The 22,332-nt window shown below is 42.9% G+C and overlaps 1 protein-coding gene and 1 long non-coding RNA gene across 13 annotated transcripts in view; one reads left to right on the plus strand and one right to left on the minus strand.

Moving 5' to 3' along the window:
* Positions 1-22,332, plus strand: part of SIPA1L2 (signal induced proliferation associated 1 like 2) — a 264,070-nt gene that overhangs the window by 98,999 nt on the left and 142,739 nt on the right. Inside the window, exon 1 of one of the 5 annotated variants that reach the window (XM_040698286.2) lies at positions 21,939-22,030. The exons of the other annotated variants lie outside the window; for them this stretch is intronic. The gene's annotated coding sequence lies outside the window, so the exon portion shown is untranslated. Of the gene's footprint in view, positions 1-21,938; positions 22,031-22,332 lie in introns of those variants that run through there. 5 annotated transcript variants of the gene reach the window in all.
* Positions 9,754-22,140, minus strand: LOC121110437. 8 transcript variants are annotated; one of them, XR_005858876.2, is made up of 4 exons: positions 21,557-22,140; positions 19,728-19,802; positions 11,185-17,363; positions 9,754-10,958 (listed from the first exon to the last, which is right to left on the minus strand). It is a non-coding gene; the product is annotated as an uncharacterized LOC121110437 (long non-coding RNA). The 8 variants fall into 8 exon arrangements; XR_005858874.2 differs by lacking the exons at positions 11,185-17,363; positions 21,557-22,140 and adding exons at positions 11,042-11,130; positions 19,908-20,469; XR_005858873.2 differs by lacking the exon at positions 21,557-22,140 and adding an exon at positions 19,908-20,469.

Below are 22,332 nucleotides of genomic sequence, written 5' to 3' on the forward strand. Positions count from 1 at the left end.
CAGAAATAGTTGCTATGCCTGGAGTTTCATCTGAATATGCAGGGAAATTAGATGCGTATACAAGTGGGAAATGCATCTGTATCTCTGGGTAGAGAAAACTGGAAATTTTTGCACAACAGCTGGCTCTTTGGGGCCAGACTTCAACTGATGTATCCATGGGCTTCTGTGATAATAAGAGAAAGAGATCATTACTGAAAGATAATTTAAAATGAGATATAAAATGTTTAGTAAGTCTTTTATTGCCTGATAGTCCTCATTTTTCTTGTTACCTGTCAGATTTCCTCTTGTCTTGAGAAACAAGTATCTCCTCTGCCATGCAGCAGCTGGGCTGTTGGTGGTTAACTATTTCCAGGACTCACCTCTTCTTTTTCTCTTTTTTTCTGTGAAATATGTACCTACTGTGTTAGGCCTCGTTGTCTTTGGCATTCATTCCAAATGGTATTTGCTCTAACGGGATTGTTGCATCACTGGATATTTATATTTAAAAAAAAAAAATAATTCAACATTTGTTTCATTGGTTCCAAAGCTGGCACTGGGCTCCTGGAATAAACCTTTCATTGCCTTTGGTTATTTCTTACAGAATGTTCTTATGCATGAAGTTCCTGAGATTCTAAGTACATGTGAAAAAGAAAAAATTAAAAAATGAAGTAACCACTGATAACAGCTTAGAAGCTGTTTGGAAGCTCGCTTTCATCCAGGAGCATAATTGTTAAATGCAGCTTATCTATGCATGCAGGGAGATGACTTTGCCTTGCTCTTAGACAGAAACACCATCACTTCCCTGTTCTTGGTTTGACCTCTGGTGTCACCAGAACATTTCTGTACTTTGCAAGCTCAGTGCCACTTTCTGTCCTGACCATTTCTTGCTGAGGCTGAGGATTATTGGGCAAATTTACATCTGAAGCTTATGAAACCTTCAGCTTTCTTGAAAACTGAAGAAGTAGAGCCTGGAAATCATAATGAGGAATCATCTTGAAAAAAAGGGAAGGAGAAACAATTTGCAGTAAAATGATAGATTTATCTGACCTTTGTTATTCTGTTTTTATTTACTTTGGCTGGCTTTAGCCTTGTTTGCCATTGTTCATATAAATTGGATGCCCGTTCTTATAATCCTTGAATCTACATCATTCCATGTTTGCCTATGGGAAAGTAAACTCCATCTTCCAGGGGATCAATCTCACCTTGTGTTGTAACAGGAGAATTGTCAGATAGCTCATGCTAGGGAAGAACTACTCTGAATAGATATCTCTGAGACAGCAACCTTAAGTTATCTTTAAAGTCAAAGAAGAAGTGTTCTCCTCTCATGTATCCCAAACTAATTGGACAGCTCTTACTCTAAAACTGTTGATTTCTCTACAAAGTCTCTAAAGATGACCCAGCTTAGTTTAGTGCATTTGTCTTAAGGTCTGGTGAATCACACCCCTGATAGCTGTGAGGATGGAAAGGGGAGCTGAGGATAGTTACCATTTGCAGGAAGTGTCAGCCCCAGATTTAGAACAAGGGAATAGTTGTTCAAATTAGACGCAACTGACAAATTGGTCTGAATTCAATGAATTCAATGCTAGTAACATCACACTAAGCACAAAAAGAACACGGTGTTTCCTGTTCTCCATGGACTTTTTTAGACTTGAGGGAAAAAGAAAATCTGATATAACATCAGATTCTCACCAAAGACTGCATATGGCTGATGCTTTATATAGGTTTAAAGGAAATTCCCACGCCTGCATTTGACCTTCCTTTTTTCTATTTTTTTACAGAACACATTCAGCATCTATGTAGTTATGCACCTGCATATTATTATGTACTTTGCACATGATGAAACTGCTGAGTTATGTTAAAATTGGCAGGATGCAAGCTGATATACCTGCCAAAGCAGAAGAAAAATTAAGTTGTCTTTAAAACACGTGCCTTCACCTTAGCAAACTTGTTTTAGCTACGGCACGTAGAACTCATCAGAATACAGAATAAAATTGTCAACTCAATGAATGCAGAAAGAATTGCAGAGAGTGTTTTTTGATATGTGCACACTTAAAGCAATTCTGTTGCTGAGTACTTCCCTGTGGGAAATAAACATTGTTGTCCATGGTCCATTTTGCTAGCAAATCATCATTTTGTTCACCTGATTTTCATGTGGTTCAGTTTTTCTGTTGCAAAAGGAAAATCTTCTACATAAAGAATGGGCTATATGCTACTGTCTGGCTACACAGAAAACAATTCCATACTTCAAATCACAGACTTTTTGGTATTGACTTGTTCATTATTACTTTTTTGAAAAGAGTAGATGACAGGAATAATTGTGCTGACTGATAGTTTGGGGCCTGAATGCCCAGAACCTTGATACATTTAGTATCTAAAACTCAACCTGACAAGATTCATACCCGCAATTAGCAGTACACACTGTGCACAGTCCTCTTGACATCTCTGGAGGCAGATACAAAGCATGCAGTGGAAGTCTTTGAACAACTGGGATTTCAGCTTCCAAGTTGAGAAATGTGTACTTTAAATACAGCACTAAGCCCCCAGAGGCTGGGTTCTAGTTTCCATTCAGCTCTAGACTAAGTGTTACATCACCTGGGGAATGAATCATAGCTCAGAAGAAAAGTATGCCGTGTGACTGCATTGAGCAATTTGAATTCCCTGGACAAAAAGTCTTCAAGACTGACACATTTCTAAATGCTCTGAATTTAAGTAGGAATAAGGAACACAGGAATGTTCCTTAAAAAACTTAAAGACTGGCTTTTTTTTTTTTTTTTAAGTGTAATCATATCTTTGGTACAGGAGAGTATAGCTCCACGCAAGTGATGATGCACTTCACTGACTTCAACACTCATTTTGCTCCTAAATATTTTAGTGAGTTTTCTTGCAGTTGCAGAATTCCTGGCTGAGTCCAAAGAATGTGCTTGGCTCTGGCAACTGCTGTCAGCAGTCACAGCTGCTGTCACAAAAGGAGCGAGCGAATGCACATTGCCAATGTCAGGCTCAACTTTGGGGATCTTTAATGGCATAGGAGCAGAAGGAAAACTGTAGGATGGATGACTAGCTGTGTACGTAGGGTCTGAAATTATTTTGAGAAGAATAGATATGATTGTTCTAGGACTTTGCATAAGAGTTTCTCCTTGGGGGAAGATTAATCACAGATGCACTTACAAAAATCTGTTTCTTCACTGACTACAGAGAAGCGGTGGGGCAAAGTACTCAGACCCCAACCCAATTGAACACTCACATGTATAAAATATTGCATCGTCAATGACATGATTTAAAATTGTTACAGGCAATAAGTAGCTGGTAGTTTTATCTACCTTATAGATAAACTGTTGAGACCAATCATCCAAAGCCTTTGTTGTAACTGTATTACAAGATTGCTGTTTTCTCTGAGAGTAGTTATGAGGATAAATTAGGCAATAATGCAAATCCCTTTGAAAATTTGTAATAAGGCATAGTACAGTTTTTCCCTATACCCTTTGGGTGCAAAAGCTAAGATAAAGACCCAAATCTTCCTCCTTTTCTTTCCAGTAGACTCAGCTCACACTCTTAGTTTTATGATTTCTTCAAGCCTGTAAATCTCATGCAAGAGGTAAGCACTGTAAGGAAAGAAATCACTGTCAGGCGAGGTTACATCATTCCTCTTCCTTGCCCTTTGTTCAATTACTTTCATCCTTAATGGTCTTCTTGTTTCCTCTGTATATATAAATCAAGATACATAGACACACAAAATTAAGTGCAGGAAAATCAACTGCTTGCTTTATTGCCCAGCGAGGATGAACTGCAGGGATACTTGATGCTACTTGCATTCAAGAAAAAGTGCCTGAAAAAGAGCAGTCTTTTTCTGCACAATTTTCTTTGTACTGTCTAGACTAGTCCACCTCTTTAAAAAGAGTTAATCTTGGTGCTGTTGTATTTGCCTGTTATAGCTGGACACCCTGACCATGCCAGGGGGCAGCTGACAGATTATAAGCTGTTCCTTCACCTCTGTGTCTCTTTTCCATCTAAATACTTGCCTTATAAGAGATTCTTGTATTTTACACCAATACAAACTTTTATTTACAGCTACAATTATTTCGCTATGGCATTCTTCATAAGAAACCAAATGAACAATTCTAGAGTGAGGAAATATTTTCTTTTACCTTTATATACACAAGAATTTTCTACTCTATAAGTAGGTATGGAGTACAAAGTTGTGTTCCTGAGTAAGCCCAGAAGATTTCTTAAAAGAGCTGGCAGATTTTCTACCATTTCCTGATTTGCCAAGGAGAGCGATGTTTCAAACTTAACATGAACGGTTGGTATGCTTCCCAGTTCTCTTGTTAAAACAAGCTTGATGGTGTTGCCCACTCATTTTCAACTGTAAGCTTTTCCCAATCCATTCCCCCCCCCCCCCTTTTTTTTTTTTTTTTTTTTTTTTTTGTTAAATACACTTAAAAGCACTAAAGAGAACAGAATCCTGATTGTGACAAAGGTCTTTGGGCATGGATACATTAAATTCACGTTAAGTCTTGAACTACAACCCTTGAGGTCACAGCACAGTAGGTCAAATATGTGAACCGAGGCAGGAAATGTTAAATGCCGTGTTGATTTGGAAAGTGTATTTTATACTGTCTCAAAAGACAGGCTGCATTTCAGCTCATATAGAAATTGTAATTTTGTTGTGATCAATGGATCTCACACTGATTTAACTATCCCTATCCACTTCGGTAGTAATAATTTGCAACCAATGAGTTAGCTAAAGATTCTTTCCACTACAGATGATGTCTCTTCTACATGTTTTGAAGGAAGGAAGGAGAGAAGAAACTTAAAAACAACATGTGAAACAAATGCATGACCATCAGCAGGGAATATGTTGAAGCTGGTGAACTCAAGGGTAGTTCTCAGATTTTGGACTTTGTCTAGAGGAAGCCTTGGAACAGCCTCTTATGAGGAAGACACAATGTAAACTGCTTACTCTAATGCAAATCAATCATACATTTCACATACAGAGATTGTGGAAGCTTCACTCTATGGATTAAAGAGCATTTGTTTGCTTTCAAATGATTTTTCAAGAAATGAATGCTGCTTTGCATTGCTAATGGCTGACTATCATTGCATGCAGTTCTCTTGAGAAACAGACTGGCTTTGTCACTGTTTGGTTTCTTTCTTTCAGTTCTTCAGTTCTTCTTTTTCTTATGGGTAGAACTTTGCTCATGCTTCCCACCCTATGACACTGTAATTCTTTACTTCTTAGCAGAACAGCTGTGACATCGGCTGCATAGTGCAATCTTCCATGCTCCATTCTAGAGCACTGCTTGTGATGATCAGTTTGTGTTATACACCGCTCCCTTGTCCTCTTATGCTGGCATTTGGCAGTGCCAGCAAGCACCAGTTGTGATGGTATCTTTTGCGTTTCACCTACTTTTGCATACTTACCTACTCTGTACTGGGTCGATACCACCAGTTTATTTAAAGCAAGGCTTCATATAGTTTTTCACACAGAGGGTGGTGACGCACTGGAACAGGTTGCCCAAGGAGGCTGTGGATGCCCCATCCCTGGAGACATTCCAGGCCAGGCTGGATGTGGCTCTGGGCAGCCTGGTCTGGTGGTTGGTGACCCTGCACATAGCAAGGGGGTTGAAACTCAGTGATCATTGTGATCCTTTTCAACGCAAGCCATTCTATGATTCTGTGATATAGGTCTATGGCAGTAAAAATGTGTTGAGTTTATTGTGTTAGAGATTTGACACCAGACAAAAAACGTGTAGCCTATGTGGTCATTCACACTCCTCTTCTTTGGCTGAGAGGTGTGGGTAAAGCCAGCACCTGGCGAACTACCTTATAATGCCTTCCCTCTATACTTCGCTGCCTCACTGACTCTTTACCAGGGTAAACAATTCTGAAGTTGAAATCCTGGACTATGATCCTACTGTTTCCAGCATTTATTTTTACACAGTGCAATACTCAGAACTTTGAAAAAAAATGTTAAATTCAAACTACTGGATTGAATTTTTGGATGTAAAGCAGACCAAGCTGAAATTTAACTATGTCATTGGAAGCAAATACAGAGGTCATTTACAGTGTAGGGACACATTAAGGATTTTTTTTTTTTTTCATTCCCAGCTTCCTTTTCTGATATATATTCAAATGCAAGAGCAGATTGTCATTTTAGAAATATATCCAGAAGTAAATCCTACTTCTCCAGTGCAGTAACAGAGTTGGTTCACAGAGGTGATGGCCACCCTTGAACTTGCAGTTCTCCACTTGCTGGTCTTGAAGGTGTCACCCTTACACAAAGCATCAGACACAGTGCAGAGGCTGGGAATGTGCCACATTTCTGCTAGTCTGCCATCTCCACATTAATCAAAGATCTTGGCATTGATTTCTGTAATTGCAGAGGTGAGATTTAAATGAAGATTGATGTATCCTAGATTCCGGTCTGATTGAATTACCCTACGATGGTATTCCCTCAGTTTTTGAAAGGCCTCAGTGTTCCTCAAGTTCTTAAATTCCAGGGCAGTTTTTCACAAGCACTCTCCACGCACCATGCACAGTGATGGGGAAGGGATTTCAGATGACAACTCCGTGCCCATGAGCCATTACAGCTTGCCACCCCAGTGAGCAGAATTAAGAGGGGAACTTGAAGCAGCTCCCTTCCCTACTCTCAGCAGCTGTTTGCAGAGTGTAAAAACACGTCCACATTTTTTTCTGCTTTCAGTTTTTGATCATGTCTGACCACCCCATTTGCCCTATGATTTGTTTCCCTTCAATGACAGTTGTTTTGAATTCTGACTTCTGGAGAACGAAACACTGAATGCAGGGAGTTCCATGGAGAAATCAGCATTTTATCAAAGATTAAGGTAAGGGTTCAGACAGAAAGTTCGTTGCTGTTCATCATGTCAATTTTGCCTGGAGAAGAGCAGGAAATCACAAATACTTAGTCATGTTGCTAGCAGGAGTTCTTCAAGCTGGGATAAGATCTTCATTTCTACTTACTAGTTCTTGCTTGACAGTATTTCTTTTGTGTCTTATGAAAAATAAACTGTAACTTCTTAGTGGAAGACCAGATGAAGGCAGGCAGAAGGACCTACTGAATTTTACTGCTGTGTGAAAACAGTTTTGTAAAATTCCAGTTTTGTTTTTCTTTCACTTGCTTCTGCTCATTTGCAAAATTTCACACGAGCATCCTGAATTCCAACGCCATCTTGTCGGGGTGAATAACGGAGATTACAATGGGAAAAGGAGGGGAAAAAAGAGGCCTTTTTTGAATTAAAATGCCCTTTTGATAAGATTGCATTTTACAGATTTGTGAATGTTTCACTTTTGAAACCACTGATTCTGTTGTATTTATATATTTATTACAAAAAAAATATATTGATCTCCAGGTAGCTCTACCTTTAACATTGTAAATGTCTTGTGAGAAAGATCCTTCTCTCTGTGGCAACAGGTGTCTCACAGTACATAAACTCCCATCACCAGAGATAATTTACCTATTATATTTACTCCCTTTATTTCTATTCTGATTATGCTGACGTGACAGTTTCGTTGTTGTGAAGGGAGGTCAGCTTTAATTATGACCTTAAATGTAGTTGCAAATTTCAGCAGCTGTTTGAATACCTGCTACGGACCGGTTTACGTAAACAAAGACAATCTCATAGCCTTGATTTCTACAGTTTCAACGCTCTTCTATGAAGGTGTCAGACCCTGACTTGTAGTGCAGTCATTACAGTGACACTGACACCTGTATATTGGTGCTATTAAAGCTTCCAGTTCATGTTCTCTAGGTAAGAGCCATCTCTTGGGAATCTTTTTGTTATTTGCCATGGGATGTGCGTGCAATGCAAAAATAAACAAACCATAGATTTTCTTGCTTTTTAAATCTGAAATGAAAAACTTGGTCATCTTTATACGTGACACATTCAATGTGTGCTAATTTTCAGTTGAAGCTACATTTGCCAGAGGTGTTGTTTAATGTGATAGTGTTGGTGGAGAGACACAGCAGACTCCAATAGTTCATATTGTATTCCTGGAGGAAATTCCACTTTAAAATAGAATTTGGCAGTGGCACTTTCTGCCTGACTAGCTCTTTAAATTTATGGTCTATCAAACAGAAGCAGAAAAGAGAAGTCAGAAGAGTAACATGTTATTCATTAGCACTTCTACTACTAGTATGGCATGGCTATGAGTAGATATTACTGCTGCTCAAGACAAGCAGCTGTCCTGGAAGCAAACAGAGGAAGAGCTCTTGCTGTGGGATTTCCAAACTGGGCAGAATTTGTCAATGTCTCTAAGACATTAGTAAAATTATAGCCACAGAAATTCTCTTAAAAGCTGATGAAAGAAAAAAAGAATGTTTGTGTTTTACTAAGCTTCTCATTTTACATGGTTGCTATGGTTGCTTTATTCTGGCATAAACTTGTTCAGGAGCTTGAAAAGGTGGTTATGTTCCTTGTCCTTTCTGACCCCTTGTTCCTGCTGCTGCCTCTTCTGCAGGGAAATGAACATTGATACAATTCAAGATGAATCGTATGTGTGAACAGATCCAGCTGAAAGGTACCTCACCTGAATCTATGATCTGCTGGATCATTTGCCTGGGCTGGCCAACAACAGTGCTGGTACAAGGAAGGCACCAAGAGCATAGAACCAGATGAAGGACCTCACTGCCCATGGTCTTGTCTCTGGGTTACAGAGAGTAAAGTGCGCTTTGGTCATGTGTATTCTCAGAAGTAGCTTAACTAGTTCCCTTGCAGGGAGCAGGTGGAGTGCAGGCTTGGCTTATCTGGTCAGAAGAGTGGGTGAAAAAGAGGCAGTGACAGCCCCGGCTGTCATGCCAGTTCATGACTCAGATATACCAGGATCAGCAGCAAGCAAGCAAGACCTTCTCATGATGCTCATCACTATGTTCACAAAGTGCTTAGTTCACTCTGAATCAGAAGCAAATCTTTCATAGTCAGCAGTTATACTGTCTTAAAACCAGCATAACAGGAGAATCAGGTCTTACATTGATAACTATCCAGTTTCTTCACTTTGAGCATTCCCAGCCATTTTAGTAATGCTTTCCTCATCTTCTCCATGTGTTATCTTCTTTGGCAGATTGGGATGGTTTAATTTTTCTCCTGGTGCCAACCATTGGTCTTAATATCCCTTTTGTGTCTTTCTTTGAGGAGCAGAGGGCTCCCAGTGCTGCTAGCTGGACTGGTAGACTTCCCCATGTGTAGCCAAGGAGAGCAGATAGAAGATGCCTCAACAGCAATGTGAGAGAGGATACCTTGTGCTCACTTGTCTGTAGTGACATGCATTCTAGCAAGAGTTTTCTCAAATGAGCTGTCCTTTTTAACTCCCATTTCACTGGTTTGTAAATGGCTTCTGTGTTCTGTATTGCACTGGTATGGCCTTATCTGGACCACTCTGCAGGTTTGGGCACCACAATATGAGGACATAAGGCTGTTACAGAACGTCCATAGGAAGGCTGTGAAGATGGTGAAGGGTCTGGAGGGTAAGAAGTATGAGGAGCAGCTGAGATTCCTTGGGCTGTTCAGCCCTCGTGGCAGCTGCGTGACAGCAACAGGGCCCGAGGGAACGGCATGGAGCTGTGTCAGGGGAGGGGCAGTGGGGGTTGGGGACAGGTTCTGCACCAGAGGGAGGTGGGCACGGAACGGGCTGCCCAGGGCAGTGGGCACAGCCCCGAGTGCTGGAGGTCAGGGAGGGTTTGGACATCACTCTTAGACAGAGGGTTTGGATTTGGAGTGGTGCTGTGTGGAACCAGGAATTGAAGTCAATGATTCTAGGTGGGTCACTTCCAACTCGGAGTATTCTGTTCTGTTTTGTATTAATTAATTAGTTGACCTCTCCTTTTGAATCTTTCACACACATATGCACACACATACAGACACAGACACAAACACACCAACACTGAATGATTTTTTAGAAAGATCCTCTGTAGACTGATTTATTAATCTGCATAAAGTAGCATAAAATGGCGATAAGCTTGTAGTCCTAGAATAAATTTACTTTGCAGGAACATACATTCCTTCATGCTGAGAACTTCTAAGATAACAAATTCTGATAATTTTGTATCCTTGTTTTTTAGGCTTTTTTTGGGGATACGTCTTCCTCTTTCCAGAGTGCCAGTTGTCTGGTTTATTTAAAAAAATATCTCTTATCTACCTTCTCCACTCCTTGCAGCCTCCTGGCAAAAGAGTGTTCATCTGAGAAAACTCTAAGAGATGTCACTGGAGATGCCAAAGGTCTAAACTTTTTTGAGAGTTCCTTGAAAATAATGTTTTGTAACTGGAGGAACCATCACATGCAGCATAACAGATGTCCAGACAGCAGTGTCATCTGCTACCCTACCTTGGAATATTCACCTTGGCTTTTTTCTCAAGTTCTATTTTTCTTTATTGGACAACTTCAGCTACATGAGATGGTTGTGCCCACCATAGTTCCCTGTATCTGCCAGATGACTTAAAAAAACAGGCTGAAGCTAATTTGAATGTGCTGGGGATTTTTTTTTTGGAATACATTTAAGTGTGCTGCTTCTTTTCTTTCTCTATTGAAGCGTTGCTTCTAAAGCACGTCTGTGAATCACTTTCAGAAGCATCAGCCATGGCCATTTCAAAGCATCATCTGCTCAACAGATTTGGAGTAGATTGACCTGTAGTTTCACTGGCTTGTTAATTTAGGAGGATGTTTCCAGATAGTAGCTTTCTTGCTTCTATAGCCTGATGGATCTAATTTTTATGCCTCAGTGTCAGTAATAATTTACCCCATATATGCTAATGTACCATTAAGTATAAGTAAGAGTATCACCATTAAACCTTATGTAAACTTGTTTCTGGCTCAGACAGTACATTCTATTTTGTTCCTTACAAGTTCTTCTGATTTCTCTCTTCCTTCTCTGTTTTTCTTTTAGTCGTTGTTTCAAAAGCAGATCCTATCCTTTGGAACATCTTACTGTTACTGCTCTTGGACTTTGCAAATTGCTCCAGCTGGGCCTGCATAGTAATGAAACCTGTTATCAGGCTGGTGTAATATTTGGGCACTGTTGCAGAAAGAACAAATGCTGGCTTTACATCACCTTGGGGTTCCTCAGCTCTGGCTGATCTTCAGAGTCTAGAGCCTCCAGATGTGAGGCTGGCAAGGAGTTACATGAGGTTGGCAGCTACACTGTGATGGAAATACACACAAAAAAAGCTATTTTATGTAATGAAAACAACATACCTTAAAAAAAAAGAGGCAGCTTTCCGTGCTTTGCGTGGTCCTGTGCACAGTGCCTGGCACTGCAGCCTGAAGAAGAGGGAAGCAGAGTGAGACATGGGAGACCTGAATTCTGCTGTAGGCTGTGTTGAGAATCTCCTGTCACCTTGAATATGACCCTTACTTCTGTGCTGTAGCTATTTCTATTTGTAAAATAGATAAAACATGTTTCAGCTCCTCATAGAGCAATTGTGAATGTAAATACAATAAAATAATAGAATACTATTATGATAAGTAATAATGCCAGTAATACAATTTATGAATGGGTTGGAACAGAAGTTCCTGTTTCTATGTAGGGCAAAGCTTACTCTAGATTATTTTTTTTTAGAGAATTCCTTACTTTTCTAAAGATAGTTTCCTGATAGTCTCATAAAGGCAACTCTCTTCCCCTGCATATGCACTGGAACCCCTCTGCAGAGCTCCCACAGCTGATGTATAGAGTCTGTTGGTCACAGTATCTCTTGGGGTCTGGCTTCAGGCAAACTGAGCATGCAGACATTTAAAAGAAATCCACACTGTGCTATAAATTGGTGTTTTGGTGTCATATGAGATTTAAAAAGCTATATATGTCCTGGGCTTGATCTTGTTCCAGCTGGAGGTGATGGGAGTTTTGCTGCTTATTCCATAGGTCTGGGCTGAGCAAGCTGTGAGTGATATTTGAAAGAAAAGTGGGCCAAATAGGAAGTCACTTACAGAGTTCTGGGAAAAGCAAAACAATTTTGTACCTCTCTGAAAATGCAAGACTCTGACTAGTCCACACTGTCAAACTGCAGAACTTTATGTCTTCCATGCTGGCCTTTACTCACTTGTTCTGCAAGAAGACTTCACTTCCCTTAGGGTGCTTTATCTTTCTCTATGCTTCTTCCCAAAGGATCGCTGCTGGTTCCCTGAAAAGCTCCTCAGGGCTGCAGTCTGTGCTGGAGTCTTTGATTTAGCCCCCAGGGATTATCGCTGGACTTCAGTACCCATCCTCCTGCCTGCATGCAGCAGCACAATTTCCAGTACTTCCCTGCAGCCCTGCTGCCGTGCTCCTGCTGCTTTCTTGCCCTACAGAGCTGGCAGCTTGCTGAGGAGTAGTGGGGAATGTGCTCTGTGTCCTAGGGATGACAGTTGTTTGGCTGCTTATGAACCCAACGTTGGACTGTCTCCAAGAAGCACACAGAAGACAAGTCTCCTGTGGATCAGTATTAGGGAGACGTTTATGAGGTCCTTGCAGTGCCCTACCTCAAGTGGAATGCCTTGTTCTATGCCTGTGAGTGGGGCTAGCAACCATACTTGACTTCCTCAGGACTGGCCCATGTAGAAAAGGTGCTGGCTCTCACTTTTTCTTCACTGCCCTGCAAAGCAGGTTCAGCACACTTGCCATGCTGCATGCAGAGGAAGCAACAGTGCTCAGGGAGTTAGAGATAGTGGTGCTGAAGCTGGCTTTGCAACTTTTAGTGCTTTACTAGAGTGAGCCCCAGTTTGCATGAGAAAGAATGGATCCTTCTCACAGCTCAGGTCAGTTTTAGCAGTATGCACAGCAGCATTATCTCACGTTACTACGTCTTCATTATTTCAACAGTGGCCTGTTTCAACAGGCTGTAAGATAGCACTACATGAGACATTAGGCATAATTAAAACTAACTTTCAACTGCCCAAACAAATAACTAGACTAAATGCATTCTCCTTTCCTTTATTGTGAGTTGTCTTTGTTCCTTGGCTGAGGGGAGTTATGTGGTCCTTCATAACTGCTTTCCCAACCCTTCTCGAGTTTGGAGTAACCGGAACTGAAGAGCTGATGATCACTTCTGCAGTGAGCTGCTGGGCCTGGCTTCATCCACATTCAGAGCATATGATGGGGTGCTGCTGTACAGGGAACGTTGAAAGGCACAGTGCAAAAATAAAAGCCAATTTGCAGCTCTTCTATACCTCACCATGAAGTGATGTTGTTTTGATAGGTGAGAGGTAACATACCTCGCTGTACTGAGAGAGAAAAATCTGTGAGGCCAGTCCCCATTTATAATGTGTGTGAAAAGGAAAGCAGGCCAGAAAGAAACAGTTCCCACCTAGTGCAGACATGCTCGCTCAACAGAATTAGGAAGATAGTATCTACAGAAATACCAGCCTTTCAAAAGCAATAAGAATCAGGAGATTACCTGAGTGCCACTATCTCATTTACAGAATCTGTGCAAAACTCTCTGGAAACACAATCCCCATGTCTGTTCAGTTTTTAGCTGTTATGCAAAGAGTAATTACATTATCAACCAACCGGTAGAACAGGCAAACACCATGGTGAATGTTATTGTGTCCGCCCGTCTATTTAATGGATGAATGATCTTTTTACTTCTGCAGCTGACTTGTAAAGGATAGAAGGCAAACAAGAACAACAGCAATCAAACCATGAAATAAGGCAATGGGGATGGTTGCGTTGTTCTGAGGCACCGTGCAAAGAGCCGCTTTTGACCAAGTTTGCAGAGAGAAATTCGTGTGGCTTATTTAAACACTGCTATGTACCTACATGTCCTGAAAGCAGCACAGCCCTGTGACCACTATGCTACCAGATTCTGTGGACCTATCCTTCAGCAGGGCTCACAGTTTGGGGTGCTGCACTGCTTGCCCAGCTGTTGCACCTTCTGCTCTGATGCTGCTGCAGGCTCTTCAAGCTGGAGCCAACTCCTGGTGATCTGTAAACATAACCAAGCTCTGAAGCAATGTGATGTTTTTCACTCAGGAGGGAGAGGAGAGAGAGCAATGTTCTCTGGCAGTTGAAAGCTGCTCACCTTACCTCTTTCCCCTTTATATTGTACCAAATTTGTGCTAGAAGACTCTGAAATAAAACTCGCTGAAGAAAACGAAGAAATTTCTACAGTGTCAGGAAGCTTTCAATCAGACCAAAAGAGCAAGGTTATATGGTTGCTTGTCTCCTCCAGTTCTCCAGTGTCCACAGTGGCAGGCTGTCAAATCCAATAACTCATATAAAACGACCTTAGAGCATAAAATGGAAAAAGCAACAGTAACAAATAGAAATGATAAAACAGGAAAAGATGGAAAAACAAAAAAGATAAAGAGAAGCTGGTATGTTCTGAAGTTTCTCAAATAGTAGCTAAATGATTAAATAACCGCAGTAGAAAATCACAGGATTCAGCTAATGCCATGTGTGCCTGTCATAACTCTTTGTGGTGTCTCGCCAGTATAATTGGCTTGTCTGGGAACCTGAAACATCCCACTTCTCCAGGCCTGGCAGTATGGACCTGTCTGCCTTGTGAATGGATCACTTTGCAGACTCTGGCCACCTCAGTAGCAGTGAGTAGCCAAGCTGCTCAAACTGACAGCAGCTGGCTGAGCAATAAAGCCTCTTCTGTAATGTTCTTTCTGGGACTGAATACCCCAAACTTCCTGCTCAAAACTACATTGCCCCTGTGCAGAAAGTTGCCTAGAGTGGGCACGCAACTGAGCAAAGCTGCCATTGCTGGGCTCTTCTGGGTTGCCATGCCTTGCTGCCAAAGCTATGCATGCTACTTGTTGGTGTGGGATGAAATCAGGTCTAAGAATATCTGAGTTTGGCCTGAATCACGTGTAAGTTAAACACTAAGAAAACCGAGGGTATTTGGAATCTGTCTTTTGTGGCTCGCTCATTTCTGAAGCAGGATGCTCAGTGAATTCACAAGTTCTAATGCAGCATCAGAAAAAACATATAGATACTGTTGTGATACTACTCTCAGTGCCGAGAGAAGAGTCATAGCAGAAGAATAAAACTCACTGAACTGTTAAGATGTCTCATGATGGATGAGTCAGAAACTCTTTGTTTCCTGCTACACTCTTACCCATTCAGCAGGCTGCAAAACTAGAAAATGGAGCTGTGGATGACAAAGAAGTGATCATTTTTGGAAAAATGCCGGCAGCTTGCAAGGTAATTGAAAGACATGATTCAGCATTTCCAAAACACCAGGAGACACACATTTGAGAAATTAAATTCCAAGTTACATTCTATCTGTCTTCAGTAGGCAGGAGCACGTTCATTCTGCAGGGACCACGAGTGGGTCCACCAAATGATGTGTTATAAATGGCACCAATGGAAAGACAAACATTTTGGGCCTAGCAATCCTCAGTTTGCATCTTCTGTGAATTCCTGTGGGGAAAGTTTTTCCTGCAGGGAAGGTTTAGAAAGCAGCACTATCAGTTGAGCATCACAACACAGAACAAGGGCAGCTCAGATGTTGTTATGAGGCCCAGGCTGAAGGTTCCTCACCTTTTTTTTTGTCTCCTGTGAGCCCAACTTACCAGAAATTCATTTCATGTGTACGTGATCCAAGTAAGGCATTATCATCTACCACTTAACCCCAAAGATAAAGAGTTAAATGCAGCTTTGGGCCATGTGAGTGAGCCATCAAAGGTACAGGAATTTGCATGGCACTAGATGTATTTTAGGGAACTAAAACAAATGACTTCTGTAAGATTTTGAGTTTTCCTGTGAATTAAAATGTTCAGTGTTTCAACTTCAAGCGTTGGTCAGTAGAGCAGCTACGTAAGAGGTCTACAGAATAAGTCATGATTTTTTCTTACCATTCTGCTGTTTCAAACAGAATGCCTTAAAAACAATTGGGAGATGCAAGGTAGAATGGGAGCCTAGATTCTACCATCACAATTTAAAATGTAATTAACAAACACATCCAATAGGAACTTCACAAGGATGCATGCTTGAGAAGGGGTTTCTTGAGAGCATTATCACCTACACCTATGTCCTCCTTTATTTCAGGAAGAAATTTTGAGGGGACTTGAAGGGAAGTAAAGTCAGAGAAGAGCCATGAGAATTATTGTGGAAAATGAAAAACAGTTCATAGTGAAAAACTCTGAGAGTAGTGCTGTGTATTTACTTTATAAAGGAACTGATGGAGAAATAACTCAGTTATGATCAGTATGTACCAGCACTGAACATCATGAACGGACTTTTCAGTATAGCAGACCAAAGCATAACAAGGGCATTAAGTGAGAAGCAGACAGTTCGAACTAGGAATGAGGCACACATTTTTAGCAGCAAATGTAATTGAAGCAATATAGCAAGGATTTCAGTAAATTTTCCATCAATGGGAACGCATATAGAAAGACAGGACATTTTTATAGAAGACACCTAGCTGAAGCAAGAACTAATTCATGGAAGTTCAATGACATGTCGTATACAGGAGGTCAGACTGGATTATCACAAATGAGCCATTAGAGCTTTTAAGTACAAGAATTTATGGGAGATTGAAAAGGTATTAACAAATCTTCCTCCAGTAGGATGCCCTTAACAAAGATCAATCTCTCTGCCTATGAATGGATTTCCCATACTTTGCATCACTGGCTTTAGCCTTTCCCAAATAAATTAGATTAGTGTAGTGAGATCAATAGTGATTTCATAGTGTCTTCACTTTTTCAGCCTGCCTCAGTTATTGAAAGAACTGTCGAGTCAAAACATAAAATAATCTTTTATTCTGTTTTTGAAGAAAGACATCCAATTATATCTCATTACAGAATATTAAAATAATTCATAAGGAAGTCTTAACAAACATAGTAAAATTACCAACCAAGAAATGCCACAGCTTTAAAACTTCTTAAAAACTAGCTCTGGACATATGTTTTATCAAGAGCTATGGAGTTTTACGAAAGAATTATGTTTACAGTCTCAATTTCACTTTTCTTCTGAGTTGGTCGATGCAAAAGTTTGAGTTAGACCACATGAAAAATAATCTTTGCATACTTTAATAGCTCCATGGATTTCCTTTCACTTTTCAAATATCCCAAACCTGATGTGTGCTAAAACCAAATCTGGAAAATGTCAGTCCCAGAAAGCATGCTTGTCAACTTAATGGCAACCAAAGAAAGAGGAGCGGTTTTTTATTAAGAACTGAATTCAGTGGTTATTACAATGGAAATCTTGTACCCATTATCAGCCTGCCTGCAGTAAGATGCAAACATTAAGGGACCTGCCAGCAGAAGTTGCCTGGGAGATGTGCTGAAACAGCCTATCTCATGGTGCCTGGGCTCTTTCTTCCCTGACTGACTTCATTCACAAGCCTCATCATGCCAATTTGCTCCAGTCCTTTCCCATCCCTCCCCAGCAGTCAGGTGTTGCAACTTACTTGCAGTGAGGAGATTTCCTTCTTGGGTGAACTTTCCTTTACCTGGCAGAAGAAATTCCTTGGGAATTAATGAAGTCTCACTATCTGCGAAGTAGCTAAAGGATTAGAGATGTCTTTTCAATTCGCTGAAGGTTCCTGATAAAGAGCACAGCAGCACTCTGTGGGAAGTGCAAAAGAGTACTGACCCCATAAAAGACTGTGCAAGATTTTTGCAAGTCCAAGCTGATCATCTGTGTTAGGTATTGGTTATAATTGCCCTTATTCACATAAAAAGTGATGTATGTGATGGCTTCATATTTCTTAGGCTTTATACGAGTCAACCCACACAGCAGCAAAGTGGTAATGTGTTACCCAGCATGGCAATGTCTAAGAAATTCAGACAGACTACCTGCAGTACAGTGAGATCAGCAGAGCCCAAGAGAAATCTGCCCTTTTCTCTTTTTCTTTTTCCTTTTTCTTTTTCTTTTTTATTTTTTCTGTTTCTGTCATCCTCTCTTCTATATATCTCTCTTCTATACCCTTGAGTTTTTGCATCCGTTGGAAGACCATCGGGTGGAACCTGGAGCAGAATGTGCCAGGCCAGGCACACAGGTGGTAGTCTCACCACCACTGAAAGAAGCCCTTTGGTGGCTTTCATTCCACCTCAGCAGAGGAGAGGCTACAGCTGCTGTTCTGCACCGTGCTTTTACCCCTGGAGGTGCCCACTGCTGGGACATGCAGGTGCTGCTTCCTATTTACCTTTGGCTAGGGTGAACCCAGCCAAAGGAAAAACAGCCTTTAGCAAATGAAATAGTTGGGGGCTGGGAGCCTGGAGTTAAAAGAGTGGCTTCTTTCCATGGTGAATGGAAGCCAAAATGGCTGTGAATCTCATTTCAGATCTAGCAGAAATACTGCCAGCCTGGTAATAGTAAAGATGATAATTGTATGTTGTTTAATCTCATCTGGATATGTCCCCTCCAGCGGTTTCCTGCTGGTAAACCACAGTGAAGGGAGGCAGTAGTAAGTAAACTAGAGGAAGTGAGATGAAATATTGCCTGCTCCTCTGGTTAATAGGGGTTTCATTTGAAGGATATTGCTAATTAAAACCAATAGTATTTTCCTCCATCTGAGCTCTCAAGAACAGAGGACGTTTTATTTCACTGAATTGCTTACACTTTAGGGAATTCACTGGGACAAAATACTAGCAATGTAGTAAATTGTGCTTGTGCTTTAAGAGCAATGGATGAAATGCGTCCCTTACAGAATGTGAGTAACTGGTTTCACCCCCAAAATGTCCAAATGAAAGGGCAGTTTGGGGTTAGAGGATCAAAATCCACCCTCAGCCTACCCTTAGGAGCAAGAAACTGCCAAACAGCTGTGGTTACTGGAAAAAGGGCTCATATGTCCCCAGGCTGTGCATGTGGCTCCAAGGTTGCTGGAGCTGCAGGAGCCTGAAGCCCTGGGTTTGCCTGCAGTGCCAACAGTAGCACCAACCTGTGGATGGCTCGGTGACTCACAGCGAGCACAGAGCCAGCAGCTGCTTCTTGCAGCTTTCCTCCAGCGTGGCCAGAGGGAGGTGAGGTCGCCTTAAAGGCTTTGTAGCGCACCTCACTTTATTAAATGCCTCAGAACTCAAGTGAGCAATGACAGTGAAGAGGTTTTGTGAGGGAAATGACATCTTTCAGCCTGAGTGAGACCTTGTGCTCAGCACTTACTTACTTCAGCAAGATTCTAGGCTTGCGCCCAAAGCTGAGGAAACAAATCTAAATTTTCTTCAGCTTGCCTATTCACGAGTGCCTCGTGTCAGCAAAACGTGCCTCATCATGTGGCTACCGGATGTTTTCTTCACCTCCTGCACCACTTCCACCACAACAAATGGGAAACTCCATTTTTGGTTGTAGCGTTGCCACTGGCAGCAGCCTGTAGGAGATGCTGGATCAACTCCCTGTGCGTTAACAGTGTCTGAAGGCCGGCTTCAGACATGGTTGAGCTGAGTAGGCCTTGCCCCTACTGCAGAATTCAATGTGAAGGGGCAAGTGAAGATGTTGCTGGGAAGTGTTGGCACACATTCTGATCAGAGGTGTCTGAGCTGTGGCCTGTGGAATGTCTTCTGTCTGACTTCTGTTTGTATGCTCTCTGGCCATTGGCTGAACTGTTATGGTATGCTCTGCATCCATATTGTCTAAGGCCAGCCTGTTCTGCTGCAAATGATCTATCCCACATCTGAGGCAAATGTCCTTTAATAGGCAATTCAAGTGAAATACTGAATGAATTAGAAGCTGAAGTTTCCTCTTTCTCCCCACTCTTTCCAATTACATTTTTATGTATATTGGTTTTTAGTTTGGGCAGGGTATTCCTCTTAGTCACATGCTTTTGTGCTCTAGAGGCTTGAACAGCCCTTTACTATTTTAAGAAGCTCCTGCTTACCTCTTTTCACCTGTGCTCTGCTTTCTGGCCCTTGTTCTTCTCTTGTTGACTCCCTGAGGGTACACAGATGGTAGCCTGGAAGCCAAATGGAGTGATACTGAGGGACTGAGAGAGGGATAATTAGAAAAGGAAGGGAAAAGGGGAAAAAGAAAAGAAAAGAAAAAAAAAAGCTGTGCTCACAGACTCTTCCAACAGCAAAACCCTGGTGCATATCAGTGTGTTGGATCTTGTCAAGATGCAGGTAATAAATAATTTTGGGAATGCAACCTGCACACATTTGGCTTGTTTGCTGTAACCATGTAGACCTGTTAAGTGAGGTAGCACCATTCCATCCCAAAGCGCGTGCTGTCAGCTGAGAAGGATCTGCCCATCCACACGCAGTGCCATAGGTAGCCTGTGGATGTCAGCCTCCGAGGCACCACACCAGCAGACTACTTCCGTATTTCTCACGTCCAAATTAAGCCCTCTGACCCAGGCTGAATTCACCCTGTGTGCAAAAAGGAGTTATTCTCACCGCTGCAGTGTGGTAGGGATTAGCCAGCGTTTTATCAGAGGATAAGGAAATGCCATGATTTACAGATAACTTCAGTCATTTTTTTTTCTTCTTTTAGCATAGTGCTCTTTGGGATAATAAGTGAAACACCAAAATATCCTCGGAGAAGGCTGATTTGTATCCAAAGTGCTTTATAAAATGAGATATTAAAAGGAAACCCTGTAAATAAATGCAAATGCTCTTAGCACACCAAATATTACAGCTCTGTAACCTGTTAGTACAGCATTGTACCAGCTTCCTACGTTTGCACATGAAATGTAGCCAAGCTCATAAAAAGAACAGTGTAGCCGGGCTGACGATACAGGCTGCAGGAACCAGCCGTGGTGGAGGCGGCTCAGTCATTAAGCAGGCGGCTCCCGCAAAGGGAACGGGCAGAGCATAGTGCCTGCGCAGAGGACACCTAGCGGCGGCTGCTAAGGTGGGGATCTGCTCCTGCAGAGCTCTCGGGCTGCTGGCGGGGGGGGGGGGGGGGGGACGGGGCGAGGACGACACCTCGAGAGAAGACAACAATTTTTCTGGTGATCCAGTTTTCCTTCAGAGAGAGAGGTGCAGAGTAAAGCATGACTGTCAGCAAGGGGGGGTGTAGTCAGCAATTGTTGTGAGGAGTCTGAGCTCCGGGAAGCCAGCTGGGTTTTGGAGTGGAGACTGGCTGCAGTGAGCATCCCTGTAAGCACTGCTATGAGGAGAGCTCGGGCAGCAGGGAGATCGCAAGCGAGTGCTGACGGTCTCCCTGTGTGTTCCTTGCACCTCCTGTAATTCCCCATCATTTCACTGACGTTTCCTGGACAAGCTTTTAAAGAAGTGAACCTTCCAAGAAGGACGTGGTCTATGGCATGATTGAAATGGAAGAATACAGTTCTGTTCACTTACAGATCTTGGGTGAGTTTTACTTTTAATGAATAGTAGGCTCAGAAAATCATAGAAATATTTGCGTTGGAAGGGTCCCTTAAAGGCCATCTAGTCCGGCTGCAATGCACGGGGACACCTACAGCTCGATCAGGTTGCTCTGAGCCCCGTCCAGCCTGACCCTGAGCACCTTCAGGGATGGGACATCCACCTCCTCTCTTGGCAACCTGTGCCAGTGCCTCTCCACCCCTGCAGTAAAGAACTTTTCCTTATCATCTGAAACGTATCTTGTCCCGGGTGCCTTGGATGTCTTGCCTATTAAAACCTTCCCCACTTCCCAGCAAGGGGTGGGCAGCGAGGAGAAGCTTGTAGGGCAGCGGAGCAGCATTGCACGGCTGCACTGCGCCAGCCGCTGCAACCAGGACAGTACCTGCGTGTGAGAGAAGGGTGTGGGCACTGGGGAGAACGAGCAGGAGGGCTGAAAGATCGAACGGCCATGGGTTGTTCTGTTGGGTTCTGTCGGAGCGGCCCTTATTTCCAGTGATGTAGCAGGTAGAAGATGGGAGCAAGCGCGTCGGTGCCGATAGTATCTTCTGTTCTGCAGCTTCCGCGTGCACGGCCTCTCGCAGAACTGCCCGCGGAGTCGGAATAGGGAAATTCAAATCCCCAAACCAGACTTCGCTTTGACTACCAGAAAGCGTGGAGGAGGGGGAGGAAAACGCGGGTGCCCGGCCGGGGCTCATTTGGCAGGCAAATCAGGCGTGCTGAGGGCTGTGCCAAAGGGGGAAGAGCACCTCCGCTCCTGACCGTCCACAGTTTGCGAGCGGTGCACAGAAACGGGCCTCGCGGGGCAGCTCCGAGAGCACGACCCATCCATACGGGCTTCCCGGCCTCGGAGCTCTGGGTGAGAGCCGCGGGCGCTGGGGGACGGCAGCGGCCGTTAGCGCCAACGGGCGGCGGCGTCCTGGGACCTGAAGCGGGGCGGAGGGGCCGCGGAGGCACCGAGCGGCGCTCCGCTGAGGCTCGGCTCAGGCCCTACGGCGGCTGACGGACTCCCGTGCTCCTTCCCTCCCCCCCACCTGTTGCTCGTCGCCGGCAGCCCATCCCAGCCCAGCCCAACCAACGCCAAAGCGCCCCGCCGTCCCCTCCCGCGACCCCCCGCCGGGGGAGGGAGGCGGCAGGCACGCCGTGGGGCGGGGCCTGGCG

This window comes from Gallus gallus, chromosome 3, assembly GCF_016699485.2.
Source record: "Gallus gallus isolate bGalGal1 chromosome 3, bGalGal1.mat.broiler.GRCg7b, whole genome shotgun sequence".
NCBI lineage: Eukaryota > Metazoa > Chordata > Aves > Galliformes > Phasianidae > Gallus > Gallus gallus.